Source organism: Lissotriton vulgaris, chromosome 1_1 (genome assembly GCF_964263255.1).
Source record: "Lissotriton vulgaris chromosome 1_1, aLisVul1.2, whole genome shotgun sequence".
In the NCBI taxonomy this organism is placed as follows: Eukaryota; Metazoa; Chordata; class Amphibia; order Caudata; family Salamandridae; genus Lissotriton; species Lissotriton vulgaris.
Genome location: NC_141685.1, coordinates 2,016,915,466 through 2,016,928,499, shown reverse-complemented (window position 1 = coordinate 2,016,928,499; position 13,034 = coordinate 2,016,915,466).

Here is a 13,034-nt window from a genome sequence, read left to right as displayed (position 1 = left end):
ATATTGTTAGAATAGATGGAAATGAGGTAGAAATACATGTATTAATGCATTGTGAATTTTACAGTTGTGTACACCTGCTAACTGTTTTATGTATAATTTGTAAAAAAACAAACCGGTTTCTTTATTTGTGCACATTTATGCTACAACGCTATTTACATTTCAATGTTCTATTGTTGTTTCATTTAATTTATAATTTGTATAGAAAATCATTAGTACTAGTTAAAAAGTAACAATTCGGATTTGCTCGGAATTCGCCTCGCAGCGTTCTTTGATAAGGTTTTGTTGAAACTCAGGGCTTTACTCATGTAAACACAGTCCTTTGTTAGTGACTAGTTTGCGGGTCCTGGATACACGTGGTATATAGGTCGGGTGATGACACGGAAGTGCATCTTTCCCCGACCGGCGGTGAAGGCATAGAGAGCGTTCGAAAAAGGTGGCGATATCGGTGAGTCATCTCAATTGAACATGCTTGTAATTAGCAAGCGTACTTGGGCGAGTTCGTAAATTGTTTTCCTTACATCTTGTTCCCTTTAGAGGACGTTCGTAAGATCCCGACCTTGATATAGGAGAATATCCATACCGGCTTTTGCAGGTGAGAGCCTTCACTCGAGTAATTGGAGCGAGCGTTGTTTTGTAATACCAGATACGCGATGTTAAATCCTGGATTTTCTGTTTTATCTTGCTTTTTAGAAACACGTGGCTTATACGCTATAAGAGGTGAGACCTACGGTATACTAATGAAATGTTCACATAAATGTTTTTAAGAGTGTGAATGGAGTTAGATCCATAGATGTTTGCTTGTGTTTTTTTGTCAGGACGCTAGAGTTTGAGAATACAACAGTATTTCGGTAAGCGACTTCATTGTTAAGTTGTGTAGTTTCTTCGTATTTTTACAACGGTCCTTTGCAACCAAGACCCCTTATGTTTTTTAGGTTTGTCAGAGTGGACTTTCAGGGCTCAATAAATATATAGAGCTCAATAGGATTTGTTACGGTGAGAATCCAATCTGTATATTCTAACAATTGGTTATTCAGCAAGCAGGGAACTTCAAAATTGATTTGGTGTACATTCATGTTTTATAATGGATTGTTCTAGGGTAGGACTTTAGCATGATAACAAATTAAATAAGGTTGACGTAATTTTGAACAGGTTTGGTCTTTGTTCAAAAAGTATTTTGGCATCGTATAAATTTAGTTTCATTTTTTCTCATCCTTTATTTCTTGTACAACAGGAACCCCTGACGAAGGGACAAGAGTGTCCCGAAATGCATTAGGTGCTCAAGGAATGTGGTTTTGTTGTAAAATGAATCCATAAATTGAATGTAATGATTAATGTATATATTGTCATCACTAATTGAAAATGAAAAACATGAAATTGGTTTGAGAATATGTTGATGGGTAAAACATATTAAATTTGAGAATGAAAAGTATTTGAAAATTGTTTTTTATTATCATTTAAGTTGTTGCATGCTGTAGTCCTAGCTGCCAGTTGAAGGGGTTAGGCCACTTTCATGTAATTATTGTGGTGATCTCATACTCCTAGGACCACCCCAAGCAAAGGTATGAGCAAAAATACAATGCCAACCAGAGGCCCAGAAAAGCATTATGGGGCAAGGGTCTAGAGTTTAGTGAATATTATAGTATTAGCTCTCAGCTGAGCCCGAGAGCCTGCCCCTTGAGGAATGTTTTGATGTTGGATACTATAATATTCACTGCACCCTAGAATATTGTCCTATAATGCTTTGCAGGGCCTTTGTTGGGATTGTATTTTTTTCCCATAACTGTGCTTGGGGTGGTCCTAGGAGGATGGGACGACCACCAATCTTTAAGCATGATGCGCTCTTTGTGTTCAAGGCATCTGCTTGGTTCTCTCCCTAGGTTAGTGAGGACATCAAAATCATCACCTCTCTCACTGCTTGCTGTATTTTCATTTTCTCTTTCGTGAGATGATTATATGTATTTTAGCATGTAATATTTGAGTTACTTGTGAGGTTTCTGTTTTATAAAATTGTGGTGAGTGGAAATGGAGTTGCGGAGCTGAATTATTCTTTTTTTTTAACTTTATTTTCATAATTTGCATTCACCAGAAAAAGATAACAAAGTCGTGGTAAGCATAATTAACACAGAAATGCACAGCCAGAGAAATAATATAGCCAATACATGGGGAATGAACGCAGTGAAAAGTAACCATGGTGATAACACATATCACATAATGTAAAAAAGAAAGGACAGCAATATACATCCTATCGGGCTAAGTAAGAGCCAAAATACTGAAAACAGCCCCTGAACATAGATAATACTAAAAAGAATCATTGCTTGAGCCAATCTCAAATGAGGCCCAGATCTTACGGGCAAGTTCCCGCCTCCTTCTGCCCCTTCTCAAAAATACTGAAGACTCCAAATTGTAAAGGGCAAGAATCCTGCCTCTCCAATTAATGAAAGTAGGGGCTTCAGGACTTAGCCATTGCGGGGTAATACAAAGCCCGATTTGGAACATAGCTATGAATAAAAAAGCAGAGATATATTTTGTTCTTTCCCCCGGCACAGTGCCATCACACCCCCTTATCACCATTTCCGAGGAGATGAAAAACGGAATATGGAGTGAAGAATTTATGAAGCACTCAACATCATGCAAGAATGCCCCCAGTATTGGACATGAATAGAATATGTGAATATTGTTGGCTGCTTGGAGCCCGCACCTGGAGCAGAAGTCACCCTTGCGACCCCTCCATTTCGCAATTTTCGACGGTGTATAATAGAGGTCGAACATTGCCATATAACTTTCAATGAGTAGGCTACCAGAAACCAGAACAAAACTTGCTAAGTCCAATGCCTGCCTTATATCCACACCTGACCTGCCAAATTTGGCCTCCCACTTGGAATTCTGGGAATCAAGATCGTCCGGAAGGTCAGATAAAAGATGTTGATCAATTTTCCCAATTCTGATCCTTCTTTGAATAAGTTCAAATAAGATAACCCTATCGTAAACATTAGAGACTTCGTGTTGATATTGATATTTATTAATAAAGCTTCTGAGCTGAAGGTATTTAAAGAAGTCGTGGGAGTGCAAGTGGAACTTAATTAAATGAGAAAAGGGGGCCATCTGCCCGCTCATGCCTAAATCACCAATGCTCCTCAGGCCCGATGTCTGCCATTTAAAGATAACTTGATCCTGAAAATAGAGGGTAACAGTCGGGCCGCAGTAAAAGGGGTATAGAAATTCACATTTGCTATTAACAATCTATGCTGGATTTTCCGCCAGATTGAGAACATAGCCCCTATAGTCTTGAACCTAGTTCTCTTAAAATAACTCAGCTCAAGAATTCACGTCAGGATCCCCTTAGCAGAGTCACCCAAAACTAGCTCATGAATAGAAGGTCTGTTAGAGAGCGAGACCTCAGCACTATCACCCAGTAATGGTATACCAAAATGTTGTAGCATTGCAGCCCAATAATAAAACAAAAGATTAGGTACCGACTATCCTCCACGATCCATTCCCTAGAAAGACACATCCACTTAGCAGCTATGCGCGAGTGGCGATAGCCCCACAGGAACCTATGGCAGATCTTTTCAGCCCTAGGCAAGCTTTGTTGTGACAGTTCTAGTGGTATGGTTCTAAATAGGTACAAGAACTTTGGAAAGGACCAACATTTTAAGCACATTGCACCGGCCATAGAGAGATGTAGATGATCTAGCCTTTCCAGCTTGGTTTTGACAGATTCGATCACCTGAGAGATATTCTAGTCTGGAATACGATCTACAAGAGCAGTGATTTTAACCCTGAGATATGTTGCTTCTGTAACCACAGGAGCTTCAGAGGAAGCCATAGCAGTTGATTGGATGACCTGCATTTATAAAACATTTAGTTTATAGCCTGAGAGCCGACCAAATTGTTCTGACAGAGATTTTAAAGCAGAAAAAGCTGTGGCAACATTGCTGGTTAAAATGACAACATCGTCCGCATAGGCCGGTGTCTTGTAATCTGTAGCATTGACCCTAATAGGCACAACATCCAAGTTGCCTTCGATTTTACTAAGAAATGGATTAATGTGGAGAGCAAAGAGTAAGGGCGAACAGGGACACCCTTGCCTGGTACCCCTGCTGATGTTAAAAGACGCTGATTGATGGAGCGGAATTCATGGAGTTTTTGATCAATTCCGCAGAATTCTGTGTAGTGGTACTACGCCCACCCTTAATATTGTGTCATCATTTGATCTTGTTGATGGATGGTTTAACGGCTGTCCCTGGTTTCAGGATTTACTTATTTCTCACCCCGCGCCAAAAATACCTCATAAGCCTTAAGCCTGAACAACACCAAAGGCAACAGACACCAGTCACCAGGCAAGAACTGAAAAAATGGCAATTTTCAGTCAACTATGAATAACATGGATGTCCCTGACCCTATCCCATCTGAATTTTAAAAGACTTTCATTTCAGTCTTGGTGCATTTTGTTTTTTGTTTCTGTATACACTGTTGATTCAAGCAATTCCCTGAAAGAAGACCTATAAAGGGGTATATTATCAAGAACGACGTTAAAATTATTGCGGGTTTAGCGGCAGAAAACTGCAGCTAAAGCGGCGATAAAGGGCTTGATAATATGCCCTGGAGAATTGCAATAGAAGCTCATGTTCACACCAGAACATGGATTTCTATCGGAATTCTCAAGAGCATATTATCAAGCTCATTATCGCCGCTTAAGCTGCAATTTCCTGCCGCTAAACCAGCGATCATTTTTAATGCTGTTCTTGATAATATGCCCCATAGTTGTATTCTTCAAAAAAGAAAAAAAGACCTGAGGATCTAACTATCTTATCGACCAATTTCTCTCATGAATGGTTATTCCTTGGATTTTGGATTGGGTGGATGCAATGCAATACAATTTAATTCTATCAACGGATACCATTTCTCATACTATTCTGGCAATGACCATTTTTGAGAAGATATTTATTTTTTGATAAGATTAAAGCCCTGAACACAGGACTAATGGCTGAAATCATGTTCATGGACATGACATGACCTATATTCTCTATGTCCAGAGTAACAACTTTTTGCTCTTTAACATTACATCTGGAACCATACATAAAAATCTCAGAGATTTCTCTACTGTTCATTCTTTAATGCTTATTAGTGTGGATCATCTAATCACTGCCTGTGCAGGCAGCTTAGCATTTTTAACATCTGATCCCTCCATCGCTCTTAATGCCATTGAAACCGAGGCTACTTGTTGGACCTGGTCCTTTTTGCAGTGCTATCCCCAAAAACGTTACTGCCTTCTTCCTATTTTAACTGGCCTGTTTTTGTAGGCTTTTCGAATCTGAGCACTTTACCACTGCTGATCAGTGCTAAAGTGTGTATGCTCTCTCTCTAAATTGTAACTGTGATTGGTTTATCCATGGTTGGCATATTTTATTTAATGACAACTCCCTAGTAAAGTGCACTGTGTAGGCCTGTAAATCAAATTCTGCTAGTGGGCCTGCAGCACTGATTGTGCCACCCACATGAGTAGCCCTGTGAACCAGTCTCAGGCCTGCCATTGCAGTGTCTGTGAGCGCAGTTTTCAACTGCCATGTTGGCCTGGCAGGTGCAATCACTTGCCAGACCCAAGCCTTCCCTTTTACTACAAGTTAGGCACCCCTACGTTAGGCCCAGGGTACCCCACTGTGCAGAGTGCAGTGCATGTGAAAGGTAGGAGATGCATTGGTGTGTTTTACATGCCCTGATAGTGAAATACTGCCAAATTTGTTTTTCACTATTGCTAGGACTAGCTCTCCCATAGGTTGTCAATGGAGCTGCCTTGTAACATTTTACAGGTGTTATTCTCAATTGGAAAGAGCTATATATTTTGAGTATGGGTGCTCTGAGCTCAGGATTTAAAAAAACATCTTTTAGGAAAGGTGGTTTTAAAATTGTGTGTTTGAAAATGGCACTTTTAGAAAGTGGGCATTATCATACAATGCTATCCTGCATCTCTGCCTGCCTGTGAAATCAACGTCTGGTTTAGACTGACAACTGGGTTGTTTCTACATTATCTCTAGAGAGTGAGAGTCAGATAAAGGGAGATGAGGCCTGCCCTGCATATCCTGGTGACCCATCACCAGGCTAACGAGTCTTCCTTAGTTAGAGTGGTGGGAGCAGTTGTCACTGATACCCCTCTGACAATGCTGTGTCCGTCACCATGTGGTGTGTCTGGAGCCAAGACAGGTCCAGAATGGATCTTGTGTTCAACAAAGGCTTTTCTTTGAGATATGCCTACTTCAAAGGCCAACAGAGGGATAGGTATTGGACCTGCAACCTAAAATGTTTAGAACACTTCTGGATTGAAGTCTCTGCCAAGAAAAAGAGCTGTCAGGAGTACTGCCCCTTTGCTGGGTGTTGCTATGCTTGGTTGGCCTGCGGTTTCTGCTTCTGTATCTGGGCAATGAAAGAACTGGACTTTGCTTTTCAATACTACTTTTTCAAGGTTCTCCAGGGCCTTGTGTGTTCTTGCCTCCTGTTGGAAGTCTCAGGGCCAGCAAAGACTTAACCTGCAGCATCCCTGAACTCCACTGCTGGTAGTTCTCAACTGCCAAGTGGTGTCATTTCTAGTTAAAGGCCCTTGAAGTTTGTTCCTTCTGCAAAAGAGATGCATCACCATTCCAGTGCCAATTTGCCGTCCCCTACTTGGCCTCCAGCATGTCCGGAATTCAATCCATTGCACCTGTGCACCAATTGTTCCTCTACATCACCCACAGCCCAGAACCGTCTTTGGATTTCCAGGCATTGTTTCTCCTTACAGTCCAGTACCAGCGCAACACTTCTCCTGCGTGCAGCAGAACTGACCCATTGCTCCTCCAGGCACTCAAGAACTGACACATCGCTGTGTTTTACGACACTTCCCTCCTCTGTGGCTGCTTTTACTAAAGGATTTCGAGGCACCAAAGTTACTTTGTGTAAAATCATCACAGGTCAACATTTCTTTGAAGTTCAGTTTATACAGCACAATTAAGTTATACAGTCTTTAGAGTGGACTAGTTAACAAATAATGCATGAAAACAGTGGTAAAATCTCGCAGCTGCGCTGTGAATATCAGAGGGATTCAGAAAAGGGGGTGGTGATGAACAGAGTGTCTGAATTAAGCAGACCACTCTTACCCAGTCCAAAGATCAGGGCTTGATGCATCACCGTTTTTTAGCTCACTGCACCATCCCAGCTCAGAACCTGGCTACATGCAAATTAGTCTGACCCTGGCCCAGTGCATCATGGGAACAGGGCAGACCAAACTACCAAGCCAATTCTTATACTGGGAATATCAGAGGTGCAGAATACCAATGATGCTAGTTTGAGGTTTAAGTGGGATGAAAACACTGGGGGGTCTCGCAAAGGTATATGGACAATGTATCTAAGGGTGTAGCTTAAAACATTTAAGGTAAAAATCTGTGCTTAGCATAGTGTGCCGCCTGACTAATATTTTGCCTCTTCTGTCATTGTATCCAGATACATAATTCAACACCTAACATTACACTTACAAAAAGCCAGGATTGTTGGCTTTGTCAATGGCTGTTAGTTGCATAAGATAAATGAGCATCAACTATGGCTTTGCTGTATATAATATTGAAAATGCTTCACTTCTGAAATGATTAGACTGTGCAAGAACTACATTGAGTCTCTTTAAGAAGTTACATCACAGGCAGTGAAGGGTGGTCCTGCTGCACAGTTATGCTTTTTTTTTCATCCTGATGCTGAGGGCAAAAATGGAGTGTCTGTTTTTTTAGAACTGCTGGTGCTCAGGACCCAACCCACTTAAAGCCCTGATTCCAACCTTCATTCTACCACATGCTTCTTTCATCTACCACCTGCCACTCCCTGCCCCTTTATCTCACTCTTGCAGGCTCTTTTTCATTGCTACGTTCTGCCCTTGTCTCATGTTTTTCCTTTCTGAATTCCTCCTTCTTTCCGCTTTTTCTTGCTCTGGATGATAGCCTGATGATGAAAAATAAGTGCCAGTCCACAAAAATGAGTGCCGTTGAACCCTCTCTACAAAAACTAGCTCAAGTTAAGCACTTGGGGGCTCATTTATGAGCCCTTGCGTCACTTTTACGCCGCTGGTGCGTCACTTTTTGTGACGCACCAGCGGAGTAAAAAATGTGCCTTGTTGCACCATATTTACAAAGTGACGCATCTAGGTAGATGTGTCATTTTGTAAACCACTGCGCCACATTATACCTGCCCCAGGTATAATGTAAGCAAGGGGGACGTTTTAACGCAAGAAAGAGTCATAGAAGTGACGCAGTGAAATCTATAAGATTTCACTGCTCCATTTCTTGGACGCTGATGCATCAAAATCTTACGCCTGCCTCATGGCAGGCGTAAGACTGATGCAGGGACTAACAACATGGGACTTGCCCATGTGAAAGTACACATTGTTGAAGTTGCGTCACTTTTGTGACACACTCCAGCAATGCGTCAATTTTGCGCCTACAGATACGTCAGAAATACTGATGTATCTGTAACTCCTTGCGACATGATGCGTCATACTGTAAATATGACGCATCGTTAGTGTCGCAAGGAGAGCGCAGTGAAAAGTGACGCATCTCTGTTTTCAGCCAGCGATGCGTCACTTTTCATAAATGAGGCCCTGAATCTAGAACAAAAAGACACTCGCCTAAAAAAAAATTCCTTTCCAGAGTAAACCTCTCTGCATTACTAAAAGACAAAGGGCTTCTCTCTTGCAGTGAAAGCCAAATTGCCCCTGAAACACTCAGTAATTTAGGTGCCAACGGAAATGTGCTTAGCTGTGAAATTTATTATTCTGCTTGCTCAGTTGCTCCTCTTCACATGACTTCAAACTGCACATTGTAACCTCATCAATAGTCTAATGAACCGTAAAAGACTGCTATGCAGGCACGGGATGTGAGAGGAAGTTAGGAAAATGGATATGTTTCGATAGATTCTGTCTGCCCTGAATCTAAATGACCTACAGCACACCATGTAACAGTGTACTTTGCTGATTGAGCTGTAAAATATCAGGCCTTTGGGGCTCCAGCATGTGATGCAACAAGATCTTGTGGCTGGAGAGCCGGTAGGGAGATGTCTGTACAAAGGGGATCCAAGGTCAGTGGTCGAAGTGCATCGGAAAAAGTAAGGGAACTGTGATTCTGTGCACAATGGGGCCAGGGTGAGCAAGCATGAGGGCAGAATCAAAGGGGTGGCCAAAAAAACTAAGGGGCATATTATCAAGGGGGTTTATCTCCGCTTTTTTGGCTTTAAAAGCCAAGAAAGCGGAGATAAAATGATCTCCCTATTACCTAGCTGTCGCTAACACCAGTTAGCGACAGCTAGTAGGAGATAGCGACCATCTTGGGCCTCACTTTGCATGTCAGTGATATTTATCACTAATGACATGCAAAGTGGGCGTGCCAAGATGTTAGCGACTGGAAACAGTCGCTAACATCGCTATCTCCTATTACCAACTTTTGGATATATTCGCGCTAAGCGCGAATATCTTCAAAAGCTAACACCTGCCTTGAGCAGTTCTTAGCCATGTTATCCAATGGGAGGTGGATAACATGGCTAAGAGCATTAGCTCGGTAATGCATGAATATCGCGGACTTTTCATTGATATTCATGCATTGCGGACGATTTTTATCGCATTTGCGATAAACCTTGGTAATACCAAGGTTTATTTGCGATAAAAATCGCCGCAGCTCAGCGGTAAATTTTTGTCTCTAACCAAGCAATAGCGATAATTATCGCTATTGCTTGGTAATATGCCCCTAAATATTCTGTAACTTTTTGGGGGGTTTTTCACCTTCATGAATTAAAATTTAAAACAACACACAGCTTAAATGTTAAACAAATGCAAGTTGGTAATCAGAGGGGAATGCACTATCCTAGTTTTTGAAACATCTATCTATTAGAGGTCTGTGTCTGTAACCAGAGAGCCACAGAATTGAATCCTGTTTGGAGCAGTGGAGAATAGTTAGCGGTTCAACACAGGCCCCTGCAGCCCCTTCAGTGCATGGGCCTGTGTTACCGAACTTTAAAAAGCACACACTTCACAGTTCAGGTGGTAATTCCTTTTGAATACCACTCAAAAACAACAAATCTGTGTCATCCGGAAGTATAAAGTGATTCCATTAATTGAAGCCAATACTGGCATCCAAACTCCCTTTACATTTGCAAATTCACCCATTGTGCACATTTACATTTCTTTCAGGCAAGCAGGCACCCTGGCGAGAAGACTTGTTTAACTATTTGTCCGCCTTCGGTTTCACAGCACAGAAGACTCCCCACCTTACACTGCAGCTAAAGCATTTCAGCTCCCAAAAACAACCATCCCAGGACAGTTATATTTTCACAGAAAGGAGGGGAACTGTTTTCCTTAAATTTAAAAAGTATGGGCAAGTCGTGCTATTCCAATTACGCCCACTTCGCAGTGGCGGCTGGTGACATTTGAAAGTGGTGGGGCAGAAACTCGCCAGCATCAGCATCCTGCACCGAGGCGATTGCAGCCTGTTATCAATCCGCATGAGATAGCCTCCCCACCTTTCCTCCCCAATCCCCTCCACCGAGATAGAGGACAGATACGGCAAAGCCTTCTGAGACACCAACAGGCCACATAAATACTCTATGATGCTAATAAATGAAGAGCCCCCTATATTAGAACAATCGCGAGATGTTTATCATGGCAGACTTCTCACAAGAAACTAACGTAATAGCAATACATTCTCAGCCTTAAGTCCACAACTGAAAAAATCGGACATTTATTTCGCTTGTGCCAGTAACAAGAACCCATGTCACCCATACAGCACTAGCCTAGAGCTGTAGACATGTCCCCATAGTGGGGGAGCAGATCACAGTTTGAAGACCGCTGGTGTATGGTATCAGAGACAGCTGAGCTCTGAAGTGCCCCTACAAAGATGCACGTCGCTTACCAGCTTCCGATATATGATATTCCTTGGCTTTGACTCAGACTTTCAAGTTTCAAGTAAGCCCCCTGGGCTGGCCTCCCACACCTGGTTCGGAGCGCCTGAGTACCCTCATGGGTGATTGCAGTTCTATAAAAACACTGATAACATAACTTTGCATAACAGACTGCCTCTGCCCTTTTTCAAGTCAAAAATCCAGATTTGTGACACTAAAGCATTTCTCATTTTCCATAACCGGCTCCAATTTAGGGGGACTAGTGCTTTAAAGACCTTAGCTTCCAAGGGGGCTTCAGCAATTGACTTAGAACTGAATGGATCTGCAGAATCCAAAGCTGTGCATTTTCAGTAAGGGTATTGTTGCTCATGCCTGTTTCCGTGGTGCCAGAAGTTTGTTCTGCTCAAAAGAGCAATGGCTAATCTGTCATCAGAGATGCTACCAAATCTGCATTTTCTATCGTAACATTTAATGGGCAGGGGTCACCCCAACAACGTGACCATTTGAAACTGCAGAGTTCCTCATTCTTAGTAAAAAAATGTACATTTAAATTAGATTTTAAAAGCACTACCACAGAGATGTATGTTGTGCAACTCTCCAAATAAACAGAGCAATCAGCACAAAATGATAATGGCCGGGCAATGGGCACGCTGTGCATGCGGTTGCAAGCAACCAACATTCGTTTTTTGAGAACAAGGGTTACTTTTCACCATCTGAATTTGTCCCAGAGCCAGAGAGCTAAACGGAGAAAAACGAAAAAGGGAAAAAGGAGGAGGGCAAGAACGATAAGAAAACAGTGTAAAATGAAGAAAGCACAGATGAAAAAGGACATGCAAGAGAGATAAAGAGAAAGGAAATACAGGCTGGTGAAAGTATGAATTTAAACTTAGCATGCCTGGTATTCAGAAACCCTGGCATTCGACAGCACTGGCAACTACGAATAATAATGTGATTATGCTATTTGATTTTTTCAACATTACTTGTCATAAGTATGTTCGGTGACAAGAGGTGACGTCATATATCGGATTTCACTGGACAATCGCACAATCCGAATCCAGCAGGTGTGTGAATTATCAAAGGCCACTTACATTACGTTTGGTAGTCCAACCACCCACCGTGGCCTTCAGACATGAAGCAATGTTCATTACATTCAATGCTGAACCCTCTTCACAAGCTATTGGTTGCAAAAGTCTAATCTTTGCGCCAAGGGTGGCTTGTCCTTACCTGGCAGTACAACGCAACGCCCCCAATGGACGCACCGCCACTGCGTGTACTTCAGGTATAGGGTTAGAAGCATACAGCTCCAACCAGCAGGCACAAAGCACAACACCAGAGCACACAGCTCTACTGTAGAGTCAGAAGACAGGCAGTGCCCAGCTCAACCTTTGTATAAAGACACGGGGCCAGCCCTGCATACGTGTAGCCACTTGTACACACTGACAACATATAAGCAGGATTATGCCACATGCAGAGAACTTCAAAACACCTGAGCCAGGAAGCATACCACACTCATACATTCATTCTCCATCCATACATCAACGTAGAAGCCCAGGCACCCTACCTACTGCGCCGACAAGCCAAGGTGCAGCACTCGAAAGCTGATAACTTTAGAAGTTATCACAACACTAGCCACAGGGACCACAACAGACACACACACACACTCGGACGTCAGCTCATGGAGCAGTAGGCCAGTATGAAACAAGAGAGTAATGCGGCGGCTCCCTCGAGGAATACTCTGCCTCAACCAGATGCCGAGGGCCCGGCTGCCTTCTCCCTCCGCTTCAGAGTTACCCTGCTCAGAGCCTTATCCTGAACTGCTCAGGGATTTAGAGGCAACGTAGCAGAAGCTGCAGAGAGCCCAATGTGGGTTAACTTCACCAGAACAGAAGTACCCACTAAAACTACCTTCTCCGCGCCCTTTGTAGAATGTGAACTTTCCTTTGAATGGGCTTGGAAAGTTTTACATTGCATTATAAGCATGTTACTACAGCCATGGACTGAACCCGTTTTTATCCATGCCTCCCGATTCACCACATTGCGAACATTCCCAAATATGCATGATTAATTACAAATACACACCTATCCTGTTACTACTGTTCTTTGTAAAAGAAAAAGCAAGGAAGCCAACAAAC